Source organism: Falco naumanni, chromosome 2 (assembly GCF_017639655.2).
Source record: "Falco naumanni isolate bFalNau1 chromosome 2, bFalNau1.pat, whole genome shotgun sequence".
NCBI classification, from domain to species: domain Eukaryota; kingdom Metazoa; phylum Chordata; class Aves; order Falconiformes; family Falconidae; genus Falco; species Falco naumanni.
In genome coordinates, this window is record NC_054055.1 from 14,660,041 (window position 1) to 14,674,764 (window position 14,724).

The window sequence follows — 14,724 nt, forward strand, 5'->3', positions numbered from 1 at the left end:
CACCATCATTCTCCTTGCTGCTGAGTGAAGTTTACACAGTCACTGAGACCTCTTCCAGAATGGGCTTTCAAAGTTGGAGGAATCAAAATATAAACAATAGCTTATGCAGAGGTATTCTTAATCTTGAAACCAGGTAAAGGACAAACAGCAACACTACTCTTACTTAAGAGTCCCATAGCACTTGGTATGACAAATCTAAACTTGAACCACATTATTACTAGCTTCTAAGTAGAGAACTGCTGATTCTCTAGTTCCAGAATGGATTCAGAATTGGATTTATACACATGTGCTTTATTTATCCTCAATCCACTCTGCAGAAAATTAAATACATTTCAGACCCTGAAATTCCACGTTGTGAGCTTAATTTAGTTTCTGGTATTCTGGTTTCCTTGTCATCCTTCTTTTGCCCTGGCATCTCTGTGTGATAGTAAAACCTCTGCTGCAGATTAGACTTTTTACTTTGGAGTAGAGCCTCAGCATCCTACTGGAAGTCTAATGCTTGAATGATTCTCCATACAGGAGTCAGAACAGGTGCTCTCAAAGTACTTTAAGGTGACTCATTGAACAAACTGGTACTGAGGTTTAATGACTTTTATAGGCATTAAAGTTATGTCTTGCTGACAGACTGGCAATTCAACTATGTTAGACCATGAATGCCATGCCTATATTAATATTTAGGCCAGGCTGGGTGGGACTTTGAACAGCCTGGTCTAGTGGAAGATGCCCCTGCCCATGGCAGGGGGGGTGGAACTAGACGATCCTTAAGGTCCCTTCCAATCTAAACCAGTGTATGTGTCTATGTTTAGTATCTGGGGCTGTTCTCATGGCCAGATGGCATGAAGCAGCCTACAAGCATAAAGTAAAACATTATCTAAGTGCTGGTGGCAACATCCAGCTCTCTCCCAATTCTTTAGTTCTTGCCAGCTTCTGAACTGTGCCTAAGAATCGTCAGGGGAGGCCACAGGCTGGTCCAGGCAAAATAGGGAAGAAGTAAAGCAGCTCTTTCTCTAACATGTATGCAAGGAACAGGAGAGAGCAGACAGGCTGGCAAGATTGACTAGTTTAAAGGTCCTAAACAAAGTCAGAAATACAGGACAACTGAGGTTACAATAAGGAAGACTATACTTATTGACTGCCTCTCTCCTTACCAATATGCAGACTAAACATTATGATTAAAAATTATCTTGCTAACCCTTTATAGCTGGCATCACAAATCACCCCAGAAAAGGTTTATTAGGAAGAGCAGAAAATTCACAACAAAGTGAGCATAAGGATACTTATTGCCATTACAGCCACTGTGAAATTGAACAAACGATAACTCCAAAGACACAGAGTAAAATCCCACAGAAAGTCACAGCAATACCCTCAGGCAGTTCTAAAACAAACAAATAAACAAAAACACTACATAGCCATGTCCTTGGAAGAGAAGCCACTAGATTATATTACATGCAACATACATTGCTTATCTACAGAAATTTTTTCCTGGGAACAGTAGTGTCTTCCAGTAATGGATGAGAAAGATTTCTTATTTTAAGAAATTTTAAATTTAAGTGCAACTTAATATATGATTAAAATTCATGACCAGACATTTGTTGGGTCTTCAAAGTTCTATCTGATTATAAAACGGCATTCCAACATTGTGCAGCAGCTAGACGTTGGTATATCCTGTGCAAGAATAATTTAAATTGATCTTATCTTGTAAAGCACTGTGCAATTTCAACCTCCCAGAAAACGCAAATACAATAATGTCCTGAGCTCTTCAAATCAAGTTCCTAATTTAAGATTCAATCCCTGAAATTCATAAAAATCACATTACAAATCAACAACTCTTAATTAGTAGCAATAAAGAAAGTTAATGAGATGCAGTTGATGAAATTTTTTATGAAAACATAAATAGATTAACTCAGTATCTATCTGCTTATAGCTAGTTTACCAGAAGTGCCATAAAGCTTTCCTTTCACTATCAGGGTGTCTTTCATCATGAGAAGCAGTACAGAAAAGTCTTCCAGCTAACTCTAGTTGTGTTCAAAGAGTTTCATTAGTAGTAGTCTTTTGTAATTAAGACAAATTTTGTTATCTACATCCATCTTCAGGCAAAACAGTCTCTGAACTTAAACAGATTAATAAAATAATAAATTTGTAAATTCTTATTGAAATTAAGTATTTTCAGAAACTCCTAAAATTGTTGTGGTTGTTGTTTAAATCTTTTTAAACATTTCTGTGTTTCATATTTTGCTACTGTTTCTTAGGACTCTGATTTTCTATTGAAAAAACAAATATATCTTATATTAACATACTTTTTTGGAGATACCACCAGTGTTGAATATTAATTCAGTGTTCGTTCTTGAAAATTCAGTAACTGTACAAAAAAAAAAAGTCTGTTACATTTCCCAGAAAGCAAGCGTTCAGCACAAGTTCTAAGATTTCACTCTACACCTCAATCCTCTAGGCAGGACATAGTAGAGAGCCAAAGGGTCAAACTGGCATAACATGTTACCAAACCAGATTCTTTTTCACATGTTATTTGTACAGCCACACACAGAGAAACTTGTGCTGAAATCAGGAAGCAAGTGCTGTAATTGCTTCACAAGGCCTTTCAGACAGGTAAAGTCTATAAACCCTTATCGTAAGATTTGAGGTATATTACCGTGTGTCTAATGGGTTTCATTCACTTTAATACTGCCGTCTGCTTTAAGATGGAGTCCTAACACCTGTAACAACTGATGGCGGCAATCTAAATCTAGGAGACAACTACATAGTTTTTAAAACAAACAACAAATCAGAAAACAAAAATCCAAGCCGCAACAGCAGATGGACCCTTCCCTATCTTAACCTCACCTTCCCCCCTATCTTCCCCCTCATCATCATGTTCAAGTCACTTTCCAGTGGATGTAGAGAGAGCTTCCTTTATGTCCCAAATATAACTGAAAGGTGAGGAAGCATCTTCATAATTTGCCTACAAGAACATAAGGAAATCAGTCTCCACAGTCCATAAAACACCAGTGAACCCAAGAAGAAAACAAGTCTGACAACATGCATATATTACACCAGACTTCAAAACGCAGAATCCAGACCTTTCCTCTGAATCACTGACCCATCCTTTCTGAAGAAAATTACACTTTATAAAAAACATTCAAGAACTAAGATACTGAAAAGTATATTAAGTAATATATGTAGAAATAAGTAAGCGAACATAAAAATACAGAAGGCCAAGACAAAAGGAAGACATTATGAATTTGATAATTTCTATTAACAAAGCAGTGGTCACTCACCCAGATCAATGGGTGGATACACACTCAATCAGCAATGTACCAATTTTATAGCATGGTGGCATATCTTAACATAAGGCTCAATAAAAACACAGTAACATACGGAACTCATGCCAGCTTACAATATGAACAGCAAATAAAAAAATGCAGCACCCCTCTCACACCACATTTTCCATCAGCAGAAGGTCCTGCTAACACTATTAAGGGGAAACCAAGCAAATTTTTTCAAGTCAGGAAGGGAAGAGAAGAATTTTGGGACAAGCCAGTCTTTCCTTCCCTTCTGCTGTCAGTGGATGATACTTGCAAAATGCAGCACCAACCCAATCCATTCTACCAAACTTCAACGTGCAGGGTGACACCGTAAGTGAAATGCAATTATCCTGTGCAGATTACAAGCATATATTACACCATGCAGTACAATTTATTCAGAGGGGAGGTAGGATATTCAAACCTTCAGCAAATTAAAATACTGAATGCAGATCATTATAACTCATTTGAATCAAGACACATACTGTACCCATGATTTTAAGCATCCTTATTAAAAGTAATTAGATTTTGGCAAGTCTTTCTTAATTAACGTAGCCAGTCAAAAGGAAAAAAAAATCATACATACTGGTTGTTTTATCCCCACGTCTCATGAGAAATTAAGTAATTTATGTGTATCACTGTTGAATCATTTTAAAATGTTTTTCTTATATATAAATGCCTTCTTTTTTTAAAAAAAAATATTTTCAGTATTTTAATTCACATACAAATATGGTGTCAAATCAACTTACTTATTTTAGAAAGTGACTTTGCTAGACTGTATGCTGGTCTGAACTCCAGAAATGCTTTGAGAGAGTACCTCAAGACTTCTAACTGCGACAATACTTTCACTGAAAAAAAAAGCAGTGAATCTGTTACAGAATACTAGCTATTCTGTTGTAAAATCACAGACTAACAACTTACATTCTTACTTCGAGTAGCTATACAAAGTACTGTTAACCACTGATGTTTGTTATGTTAACTCACAGCAACATCACAATGCTTTTACAAAAGTATAAATAATGTGTTGTCCCACAGAACACACAGAGCTCATTCTGGCTGTGAAGACAATGCCAGCGTCGCAGGCATACAGCCATGAAATGGAGGTGTGCCCAGGCCTGGGAGAGGCAGAAAAGTCCAAAGTATTTTTCTCACCTTCTGTCCTTCAAAACTGACACATCAGTCAACAAGCATTACTCAACAATAATACAGGCTACTTGCACGTGAAAATGAAGAAGAAGAAAAAACAGCCTATGAGATACTAACGACAGTACTAGAAGTGGATTTTCAATGGTACCAACTTAAAACATCCCCACCTCACAAGACAAATGGCTTCCAAGTAGAACTTAATTATTACACTTTTTTAGTATTTTGACCTTTGTAATTTATGTATTGTTTTTTCTGCTTTCTTCAGAAAATTAATACCAGCCAAAATCTCACGTCTTTGTCACTTCTAAAGAGGAAACTCAACAACAGTATCAGTAGCCTTCTCTCAAAAAAGAAATAAGACTGAAAACTTACCCTACACTTCCCTAGATTAGAATTACTACATACAGACTTATTTTCTTCAGGCTGCGTTGTTTCTGAACATGAGCAGCATAGACATCTAATGACGTTTAGCTAACCTAGTCTAAATTTATGCCCCTTCAGTTAGTTCAATTTATCTTTCCTAGGTACTTCTCTAAAGACATGGCCTCCTAAGGCCCCATCGTTGCCCATCTGTCTTTTTACAATTCTTTCTTTTCTCTTTAACAAGTCACAGGTTTATCTTCAAGTTAAGCCACTGTTCATGTTTGTATGGTCCTGCCAGTCATGGCTACAGTAGTATGCTGAGCTAAGGGCATGTCAGCAGATCTGTACAAACTCAACTAATTAAGGCGACAAACCTCTCCATTGGCAATAAATGGCCTATTAATGTTGATTATGGTCACTTGTGACTGTCATTGTTTTAAAAACAAACAAAAAAGCATAAACGTGAAATAGTAAACATGAAAATTAGGTATCAGCAGTTGATATTAACCAAGCCCTGAAGTATACAATAGCTTTAAATATGTCAAATTTAAAAACTAAGTACTACGTTGAGAGAAAAAAAGGTATCTCTGTGCAGTGTATCCCTGCATCATGCAATGCCATGGTTTCTCCTCGCCATCATAGTTTCTGTTCTTCCCTTGCCATATGAAATGAACGCAACCCAGTGACAGCATTGTTTGGATGGTCCTGCCCAGGCATACGTGAATGACTAACTTCACGATGACAGGACAGACAGACGTGCCTGTCTTCTCAGGTTTCAGCTTTCATTTTTAAAGAGTGAGCTTCTAGCTATCACAGTTAAGAAAAAATGTAAAACAAGCCCATTGCATGCAAGATGCTTCTCTGAGTCTGCGCCAAGTCTGGAACAAGAGTCCCAATGTATGAACCAAGCTATATCCTTGCACCTACATGTCTCAATGTGTCCCTGTTCACTGTTTCATTAGTTAAGCTTTCCAAGATAGAATAAAAGGAAAGAAAACAAGATGTACGTGACTTCAGACTAAACTGCAAGCTTGTCCTAAAGCTAAAACAGGTTCACAGTGATATAAAAGACTAAGCAGAGATATGGAGATTAGAAGAAGGTGGAAGAGTCAAAATTATGTAATTTTAAACATTTATATTAATATTAAGAAAAAAATAGATGACTAGGCTGAAACAAGTAAGTATGAATTACCACATTCTTCAGAGGACTTCGGCAGTGATTCAAAAGACTGTTGAGCAAGTATATCAATATGTACATTTATATATATATATTTAATATCTGTCTATCTAAAGATAAGTGTTCAAGGTCAGGTTGGACGGGACTCTGAGCAACCTGATCTAGTGGAAGATGTCCACAGCAGGGGGTTTGGACTATATGACCTTCAGAGGTCCCTTCCAGCCCAAACCATTCCATGATTCCATGACACAACTCTGTTTCCATTCTAACCTGCATTTACAGCATGAAAGACAATGGTCTAGAGGACTTCAAGCTTACTTTGTTAACCTGTTTTCAAGAGCAAACCAAGTAATGCTTCTCCCATGCATACTGCTGACCTACCAAATGAAAGACTACACCTATCTTTCCATCATGCTCCATCAATTGCTTATAGCAAGTAATTTGCATTACCTTTGAGTTAAGTGCCCTTGAGTGTACAGTAACACAGCTGCAGTGGATTTCGTAAGTGTAATGGCAGCACTCCAGACACACAAACTACATTAAAGTGCTCATATCTGACACAGCACAAACGATGGAGTGTTACTGCTAGTGTGGTAATTTGGGAGGATGGAAAGAGAACAGAGAGAGAAAAAAGAGCTGAATTCACTAAGATCACAGAATAAGGGAGAAATCTGAGTGGGCACAACAGAGCATGGGCGTTGGAGACCAAATGCATGGCTATTTAATATGTTTTTTCTAACAAAAATGATTATGTACAGGGGGAAAAAAGTTAAAAGCTACAGGAGGAAGAAAAAAACCCAACCAAATACTGAAGTAATTAAGAAGCAGAAATGGTAGCCAAAAGGCAAAAAGCAGAAACTGAGAAAGAGTAAGATACAGAGCGTCTACCCTGCCCAAAATGATGTGCTTTGACGGTCACCAACAGACCACATCACCTCAGGAAGAGCCTGTTCAGGCACTAGGAAGCACAGGAGCCTTGGGCATGTCTGAGTCACCTAAGATCCGATAAGGCTTTCTGTATTTTTTTAAGCTGGGGAAGTAGAAGAGGAAGAATGAAAAAAGCTTTATTTCCTGAGGTGTTGAAATATTTCAAATATCTTAACAAAGGTACAATTCAGGTTCTAAATCCCACACAAATGGTGCTGCCCTGTGTCATCTTTTAACACTGTATTCCCATTCCTTCAGTAGTATTTCAGCTCATGAGAAGGTAGCCACGTCAGTTTAGCTGTCATTAAGCAATATAATATTAATATTTAAATAATAACACTTTAAAATATACTTCATAGGTCTTCAAAGATCAAATTTAAAGATCTTCACTTTCATCTGGAAATGGAGATACCGAAACTTAAAAAACATTATATTCTTGTTTCTATAAATGATTTAATTTCCTCTGATTGCCTCACAGAAACACATCTTTGGTTTCAGTAGGGATAAGCTGATATTATTTTCCTTCTAAAACCTTTTAAGTCCTCCCCTAGTGAAGATGACCTGATTGTTTTGCAACGAATCCTTTGTCCTTATGCTAATCTGTTGCCTATTTTTAGGTATATTTCAAATAATAATAACAAAAAAATCCCAAACAAAATAATCCAGACTTGCCACTAGCTTGACTGAAATCCACTCTTACACCTTGTTCCTACTTCTTAACAACTAGAGTTAAACTGAATTATTAACTCCAGGCATTACAGGCTCCAGTGCAAGCCAGGAATTCAAAGCATGCATTTGACTATTTAGTGATGTTAATTTCTTGCTACATTAAAAAAAAAAAAATAAAAATCAGCTAGACTGCAGAAGTCTGTGTATCCCCAAACCTCTCCCCTCCAGCAAAGCAATGAGATAAAGTATTACAGAAGCTAGAGAGATACTTACACTGCACTTATTGACTGCATTGCTTATAAGTGGGGTTAAGCAAAATGCAGTTTAAAGCATCTCTACAGAAAAAACAGAAAAAACTGGTTTTCTTTAAATGTTAAGTATTAAAAGAAGAAAAAAAACCACACAAGCAAGCAACATGAAATGAAAAATATTAAGAAAGTCTCTTTTTGGATCCATCTCGCTCTAATGGCTGACACAATGTAACATAAATGGTACTTGATTAAATATATCTGTGAAGACTGTCTTAGGTTTTAAAACAGAATAAATTTGGACTGGAATCAGCTACTGACTCCTTCAAGTATTACCAAAAAGGTTTAAAAGATACTGCACCAACATACTGTTAACATAGCATTTCCTACCTGAAAATATAGAAGGTCTTTTCTTAGGGCGCCTTGGATGTATAGGTTCTATATTCCTAACATTTCTTTGAAACTTTCCTTTAAAATCATTTTCTAGCACGATGTCTGGTGGTAGGCTTCTCCGTCTTGTTGATTTATAACAAGTCTGATAGGAATTCAGTTTACTCTTAGTCCTAGAGTAAAAGTTGCTGTCATCAACAGCCATTATAGAGCGCTAACTGCTAAGGCCACCCCAGCACAACGCCAATCTGAACATCCAGAAGTAATGTGGACTAGTGGTTACAGACCAGGCAATCTCAGATGTTCTCATGCTCCACTGGGGCTGGCTAGGGAAGTTGAGCAAGTTGATAGGCGTGTGCTGGAACAGGTGTAGAGTTACTGCATCGCCCCTCCTTGCATCAGGGAAAGGCACAGGGAGGAGACATGCTGAAATCATTTGCTTGAAAGTTTTGAGGTAATTAGGAAGTTCAACAAACCTGAGCTCAGCAGCTCAATCTGTGCAAAGGGGAAAATAAAATTTCACATGAGGCACTGTCTACAGCTAGTATGGTTTATATTATACCAACAGCACTTCTCTGGTCAGTTCATTAATAGTTCATTGTAGAGGACTGAAGGCAGTGGGTTGATTAGCATTGATAACACACAGCTGTGGCCTTGCCTCAGCGGCAGTGGGTTGATTGACATGGATGATGTGCAGCTGTAGCTCGTTCCGCTAAGCAGTTAAATAGCACGAAGTATGATGGGAAAGGGGTCTGATGGAGGAGGGGCAGTGTGGTCTGACCTCTGGAGGAAGGAGAAACAGCATGGACCACAGAATCTGACCAAAGGTAAAAGCCTTGTTGCAGCTTGATAGCTTGTTTGTGCTGCAACAACTGGTGCCTGGTGTGAGGCCGAGTTGGATTCAGACTACAACAGTTCATTAACTTGGCAAGCTAAACAAGTATTGCTAAACCTTAAAAAAAGAAAAAGAGTGTGAGAAAGGGGAAAAAACAAAAATACCCCAACAAAAACCTTAAGGGACCTGTCTGGGAAGAGGTACAACCTGAACAGTATGTTGAGGCTTTAGACTGATAAACAGTCCAAAGCACAAAGGTGTTTCTGGCCACAGCTATCAGTTTGGAGTTTTTCCTCAAGAAGCAATAATGTCATTTCCTACTGGAGTCAGAATGAAGGCTCTGCCAGCATGCCTGATTAGTCTCTCTCTGTAACTGCTGACTAATAAAAATGAGCCATTTAAATATGTATATGCTTAAGACTGTCTGTAAACTCTCCATTTAACTACAAGCCAAAGTACTTCTCCTGGTTTGTTCCAGGTAGCCCAATGAAATCTTCTAGGCCTCCCAAGAATATGATCTTCCATTTATGAAATGTTCATAACTAAGAAAGCACAAATCCTAACATTTTCCATGAACCTGATTTTCTTACTTGAATTCTATCATAAGTGAGACAAAATGAATTACTAAATTAAAACTAACAAATCTTCTAATTACATACACCTAATACAGCAGAGTGGTAATTCAAGTAAGAGTAACTAGTGTTTCAACCACAGATACCTAGGGCCAACTGATTTTTACACCTGAGCTAGAACTTGATTTCTCCAAATAATTTAAAACACTTAAACCATGAATGCTTTAATTACCTTCCTAAAGATAAGGTACATTGTACGATTTGCGTATGATTGGTGTAATGATGCATTTGCCTATGCCAAATACAGTTTTTGTGTGACATTCAGTACAACCTTTATTATTGCTGACAAGAAATAAATGGTTCACCTACATGCTTTTAGAAGGGAAGAGGGGAAATTACATATCTTTGTATATATATATATATATATGTAGTTTTCAAAACACTTTATAGAAATGCAGAATGCAAACAGACTGCTAGATTTTGTCTTTGTCTTCTTCCTCTGGATATTAAATTGCATCTGGCTGGAACATAAGAATCCAATCTTAAATACATTGGACCCAGAAATCATACCCTGCATTCAGAAGAAACTGAATATTTAAACCAAAGTAAATTAAACCAAGTGAACACTAACTGTAGATAGCAAAGGGATTATTTCTGGTCTTACTGAGTATTCAAAGGATCATAAGCTCTGTTTATATGCAGAAATAAGCTTCTGAAAATCCCACTGGGCTCCAAAAGGGGTTAGGTGGTGGGAATTAGGTTATAACCAAAGGGTATGTTAAATTGCTCAGGTCCTTTTAAAAATTTCCTCTAGACATTGGTCTTCATCATTAGAGGCCAAAATACTTCCTTCACAACCTTCAAATCTGTAGAATCTGTGGATTTCATCCTGGTTTTTTCCCAGTTAATAAAAAAGACCCAAAACAGGTCAGGGGAGCTTTCCTTGCTTCCCCTTCTCTTCCAATTCCACTTGCTTTTTCAGCTTTGACTGAACCAACAAAAACATTCAGTCCATTCCTGATAGTCCAACTAAACCAAAGTAAATCAATCAAAAGCTTTTCAAAACAACAGAAAGTGCTTAAATCTGAACAAATATAAATATATTTGAACCATGTGTGAAGACCGAGAAATGACAAATACCAAATGCAGGAATTGGCATTTGAGGAACTTTAAACTGAAATTTGACAAAAGCTTTAAATAAAATTTCAACATCTTCAGTAAGTGACCTTACCACCAGGCTACAAGGATATTCTGGAAACAGCTCTTGACTTTTCCTGCTGAAACTACTCCAACACGTATAAATAATTAAATATTCATTAGAAGAGTGATACAATTGCTGCACTATACAATCTTACCTTCTCCAGCCCAATTAATATTCATGACAAGTGGAACATTTCCAACAGGAGAAATCGCCGCTGGGATACTCAGAAGCACGATAGTGATCTCTTTCAGATGGGGGGAGACCTGTAAAGGGTGAAAGTCCCTGATCCAGCAGTGGCACACAGAAACTTAAGAACAGTTTACCCTTGAGTGGACTTCAGGTGGAAACCCAGAAGAGGACGGATGAAAAACCCCAAACATGTCATCACTAAATTGCCTTTTGTAGAATTCACTCTAGAACACATACTTTGAAAATTCATTCAGACCTAAAAGTCAACACAGCCAAGTAATTGAAAATTGAAAAGGTAAAGGAATATACAGCAGTTGAAGAGAAGCTGAAGGTTCCTGTGGTGTCTGAAAGCTGTTGCAGTAAGGTGCCTAAGTGCCATTTTCATAGCCTTTTTTAGTGATTTAGTTTATGTATCTCCTGTTGGTGATTTTCTCATCTTTGAGCCATACGTGTAAAAACTTGACTGTCTACTCCCAAGTAAAAGCACTATAGAATAAGTTACAACACAATACTAAGAACAAAACTGGGAATGGGGGAGGAAGAGGGACTTGGAAAAGCTGATTATGATTATTAATTATAAGACCAAAGAAATAAAGTAGATGCACTGAGCATTCAAAAAAGATTTTAAGATTCAGCACAGGAAGAAAGGAAAAGAGCACTCTTGGTAAAATTTGTGATTCTTCTCCACCAAGGCTGCAGTGACAATATCCCTCTCAAACCTCCTATTTTATTAGGCACAGAAGCTTTGCACCTTTATAGATGGAAACAAAATAAAAACCCCAAACAACAAAAACAAAAAATGCAAGCATGATGTGTGGAAATAACTTACATGCAATTAATCACAAGGTTCCTATCATATACATCCAGGAATCCAGAAGGAAATCAAGAATCAAATGGTTGAAGTATTTTACAAAAAATAAGTAAATAATTGAAAATTACAATAGAGACTCGAAAATATTTCATTTATCTGAAAGTCTGATTAAAATGATATTAGAATTGAGTAAAACACCATGATCCCAATAAAATAGGACTAATCAACATGGTTCCAAAAAAACCCTAAAAACGTGTCATTAACCTATTACAGTTGTTTGAGCACAGAAGATAAAAGACGACTATCTACTTATCCCATCAAAGGTTTACACAAGATCCTTCAGAGGAGATTACTACAGGAATGTAATCACCATGTAACATTCAGAACTGAATCACCGAAGTGCTCGAATGATGAAAAACAAAGCATGGGAATTATAATTTGCCTACATTTTCAGGCTGGCAAAGGTGTATATGGCTTCAGGCTTCTCTGGTAGGTTCTGTGTAGTTCAGTACTTTCTTGCAATTTTGCAAGTATATATAACAATCAACATAATAATAATAATTGGGTTTATCCTATGGTTGAAGGCTAAACAAGAACATCACACCCCTTGCCTCCAGCAGACTACCCAACTGTAGTGACTGCAATTTCTATTACTAATTTTTTTGACTAAAGTTTAGTAAATAAAAGCTAAAGGAAATCGATGTTTGATAACTGATTTGTGTTTGGATGATACTCTGTATGCAGAAATACAGATTTGAGGCTACAAAACTGGTCAAGGAAAAATGGGTTGTCTCACAGGAGGAATTATCATTAGCTTTTTGTTTAATAATACGGCAGCAAATCTTACATTTCATGTGCAGTAAGCTACGTGTTATTATGACTGCATTAGAGCTGTCATTCTCATTTGCAGCTGAGGAAATATTTGTGCTTATCAACAGTAGAAATAAAAAAAGGTTTCCTAAAAAGTGTTCTCAATGTGTCAGCCAGTGTAGGCTGGCTCAGAAAATCTGTATTATGAAAAAAACCCTAACACTACAATGATTTCCTGTCTGGTTTGGTAAAGTAACTTCCATATCAGTGTACACTGATTCACAGATGTCCCATCATGCTATACATACCAGAGTAGAATGGTATGTAAATACCTCCAAGGGAGAATGAGGCCTCTTAGCCATGTATGCTGGAGGAACTGCAATGGCAAGAAAGGAAAGTTTGAGCTTTAGGAAGTTTGAAATCACCACCACTCAATCACTCGTTCATTCAATTAATAAAGCCTCATCCTTCTTCTTGCCTGGGGCCCACGGAGCCTCCCTCCTTGTTGCATTAGCACCTGTTTTGTGAGGCTGCCCAGCAAACCATGGCACAAACTTAGGTTACCTTTCATTTATTTATTTTCAGCCATGCTGCCACAAGGGACAAAAAGAGGAGTATGCATCTGGGACAAGGATATATGAATCGTTTCTTTTAGTGACTGTGCTAGGTTTCCCCTAGTTAAAATGTTCGCAAAACTAAGGTTACAAAGGCAATGTTTAGGCTACCTACTGCATTTTGGATGGGTTTTACAGGTGTCAGAAGTGTTTAAAGAAATAAAGTTGATAACAGCCAAGGTGAGTATTCTTGGGTACCTGCTTGCCCAGAGGAGACTGTTCAACAGTACATACCCATTTAGAAAATTTTTCTTTTTTCCCCTGTAAGCACTTACTACCTAGGTCTCATCCCCTATACATAGCAGAACAGTCACAGATAGGCAAACATATTGGTGCTATGAAGACTCTTAACCTCTTTTGGTTTGTATCTCAAATATGAAAGTTAAAGAATGGAAGAAAAAGGGGGAAAAACTGAGGAAATTATACAGCTATTCAAAACCTCCAGCTGTTACTCAAAAATTATTTGTTTAATTTCCTGGAATAACCTGGTTGTCTTAATCCATACAATGTGAACATCTGATATGTTCTCTGCTTGAATTAACCCATTTCTTCCAGTCTAATGCTGTTACAGGCAAAGAACTGGGATTTTGATACTGCTTCAGCATACATAAAAACCTCTCTTTATTCAAGCATCGTTTTTCAGCAGTGGGTATAAGAGAAAAAAGTCAACATCATGGTCATACTCTCATGCCAGCAAAGAGATCATTTCAGGTTCACATTGATTTCTACCCTTGTAGCAAACACCTCACTCAGAATAGTCCAATTAGGACTTAGTTGCCAGGCTACACCTGACCTTAGATAAATTTAAATCAGAGTATTAGATTCTAGTCATATCATGCACTACATTTACAGTTTTGATTTGCGATAGATAACTTAATATTTAATTACAGTCACAGAAAAGAGAAATAAGCTTTCAGCCCAGACAATTCCTCACCTCTCTCAAACACAAACAGATAAAACAAAGAGGAGGATACAGCTTTTCCAGAGTTGCTTTCTATGCTGGTATGCTGATTTTAATAGATTAATATTGACAAGACATTTGGCTGAGTGTTTCAACTGCATTGTCTTTCAGCTGAAAGAAAATAAGCACATTTAATTTCTAGTCATACTCCTGTTTGCTAACAACAAACAAAATCTATGGTTAAAGCTGTAATCTGGTTCTCAGATAGTATTAGCCCCTTACTGCTTGATCCGTAATGCAGACTTCCCATACTAAGAGGGGATGCTGACTTATGTCACAGCATTTCATAAGCAGAGCAATTCATATGCTAATTTACATTTGTAACAACTTCATGCTGATATTCCATTACATGATAGCTGTTGCAGCCGTATCTTCATGAGGACTTTAAAGCTGATCCTTCTCCAACAGAAATGCAGTGCAAACCCTGGAAACAGGCATTTTCTGTCTGTGTAGAGGGTAGAGGCACAGCGCAGGAACCCAGCCAGCTGATGGGGCTCCTTGCAGATGGCTTCAGA

The 14,724-nt window shown here is 37.3% G+C and overlaps 1 protein-coding gene across 1 annotated transcript in view; it reads right to left on the reverse strand.

The window, feature by feature from the left end:
- The window catches only part of FRY (FRY microtubule binding protein), a 217,443-nt gene that overhangs the window by 190,050 nt on the left and 12,669 nt on the right, over positions 1-14,724 (reverse strand). The gene's annotated exons all lie outside the window — the stretch shown is intronic.